Consider the following 2,500-nt stretch of genomic DNA (forward strand, 5'->3'; position numbering starts at 1 on the left):
TCTAAATCAGCCTTTTACCATTTAAGAAACATTTCAAAACTAAGAGGTTTCATGTCACAGGCTGATCTTGAAAAACTTGTCCATGCATTCATTTCCAGCAGAATTGACTATTGTAATAGTCTTTTCACTGGACTCCCCAAAAAGCATATTAAAAAGCTCCAGCTAATACAAAATGCGGCTGCTAGAGTTCTTACCAAAACCAGGAGAACAGAACATATAACTCCAATACTGAAATCTCTTCACTGGCTTCCAGTTAGCCACAGAATTGATTTTAAAGTGATGCTACTTGTTTTTAAGTCCATGCATGGGTTTGGACCTTTATATTTTAAGGACATGCTCCAGCCGTATGTACCTCCCAGACCCCTCCGATCCCAGGATAGAATCTTGTTGGTGGCCCCTACTGTTAAAACTAAACAAGGTCAAGCAGCCTTCAGTTATTATGCAGTAAAACTTTGGAATCTACTACCAGACCACATCAAAACTGCCCCCACCATAGACAGTTTCAAGACAAGACTAAAAACAAACCTATTCTCTTTAGCCTATATGTGAAATTCTCTATTTATTACGGTATGCTGCTTCTTAGTGCTGCTAATCATAATGTCTCTTACCTGCAATTTATTGATTTTAATGTTTTATTTATTTATTTATTTTCATAATTATTTGTATTTTATTTTTTATTTTTATTTAAGTTTCTTTTACTGTGTTTCAATTTAAATGTTATTACTGTTTGTTTATGTAAAGCACATTGAATTGCATAATGTACGAAATGTGCTCTATAAATAAATTTGCCTTGCCTTGCCTTGCCTTGCCTATACTGTACTACATATGTTCGCCTGTGCATACTGTGTGTGTGTGTGTGTGTGTTTGTGTTTACCTGTTCATATGTGGAGGTGTGTGTGTGTGTGTGTGTCTGAAGGTGTCTGTATGTGTGTGTGTGTGTGTGTGAATATCTAGAGCCCTTTGGTGAATTGAAAAGTGTGAAAGTGTCCAAATGAAGAATGAAGAAATGTGAGAAGAAAGGGTGTGTGTGAGAGAGAGGAAAGGTGTGGATGTTCATTTCGGTGTGTGTGTGTGTGTGAGAGAGAGGGGAAAGGTGTGGATGTTCATTTGTGTGTGTGTGTGTGTGTGTGTGTGTGTGTGTGTGTGTGTGTGTGTGTGTGTGTGTGTGTGTGTGTGTGTGTTGAGGTCCTTACTGTCTCTCTCCTGGCTGGTGAGGTCTGTGAGTCGTAGGACGTGTCTCCGTGGCAACAGCAGCGTCTGGAAGGGCCAGGTGGCCCAGTAGGGGACGACAGCCAGCCAGTCTGCATTCTCCACCACCACCCTCTCCTGCACACACACACACACACACACACACACACACACACACACACACACACACACACACACACACGCAAACACACACACACACACACACATGCACACAGGTACACACACACACACACACACACGCACACACACACACACACATGCACACGCACACGCACACCCACACGCACACACACACACACACACGCACGCACGCACGCACACACACACACACAAACACACACCCCAAATGAGAATAGAAACAGTGGGATGCCTTGACCAGCATGTGTGTGTTGTGTCGTTTGAAAGAATTAATAGAATATTAATAAGCACGCTAAAGTTGAAGAATGGACCGGAGGCAGAGTCAGTTTTCTGGAGGTTGTATTTCAGCGTGGAGACCCCTCTTGGTTGTTGGTTCAAGGAAAGTCTAACCTGATAGCAGGATGCTATCCCATTTATACAATTCAGGTTGCAGTACAATGGGAGAGGGGAAGGGCCACACCCTTTTAGGTGAGAGAAGGGGGGGGGGGGATGCAATGAGAGGGTCACCTATGGGGGGATGGGGATGCACGGACACAAGGCCTCTAGCAGGAAGAGGGGGGGGGGGGGAGGGTCACATGTCATTTGCATTGGATCTCAGTGAGAGACAGACCTAGTACACATTTAGAGTGAGATGTAGATACAGAGCAGTACATCTATAATAATAACAATAATTCCAGTTCCATCAGAATCCTTGAGGAGAGGCCGTGTCATGAAACACACTCCATGCCATGCTTGATAAAACACACTCCATAAGCCACACTGCGTTTAAAGTCACACTGCTTACGTCCCCTATGTCAAGTTCCAGCACCAGACACACACACACATACACACACACACACACACACACACACACACACACACACACACACACACACACACACACACACACAGATACAAACACACACACACACACAGATACAAACACACACACACACACACACACAGACACACACACACACACCCACACAGATACAAACACACGGCACTTACCCACTCCCGCGCCTCACCCAGTCAAGCCTTTTAAAGAATTTAAACGTGGCAATAAACCCTCTCTGGCTTTGGTTGTGAAGCGAGCCTTCCCTGAGGGTTTGCCAAAACAATGCCCCATGACAATACTGGGGGGGGGCAGTGTGAACATGGCAGACGATGATGG

At 44.6% G+C, this 2,500-nt stretch overlaps 1 protein-coding gene across 1 annotated transcript in view; it reads right to left on the reverse strand.

Moving 5' to 3' along the window:
- LOC308367710 (galactose-1-phosphate uridylyltransferase-like) overlaps positions 1-1,308 on the reverse strand; it is a 50,902-nt gene extending 49,594 nt beyond the window's left edge. Inside the window, exon 1 of the mRNA XM_080841701.1 lies at positions 1,194-1,308. The gene's annotated coding sequence lies outside the window, so the exon portion shown is untranslated. The remainder of the gene's footprint in view (positions 1-1,193) is intronic.
- Positions 1,309-2,500: the final 1,192 nt, after the last annotated feature.

The sequence above is a fragment of the Sprattus sprattus genome, assembly GCF_963457725.1.
Source record: "Sprattus sprattus genome assembly, chromosome: 7".
NCBI lineage: Eukaryota > Metazoa > Chordata > Actinopteri > Clupeiformes > Clupeidae > Sprattus > Sprattus sprattus.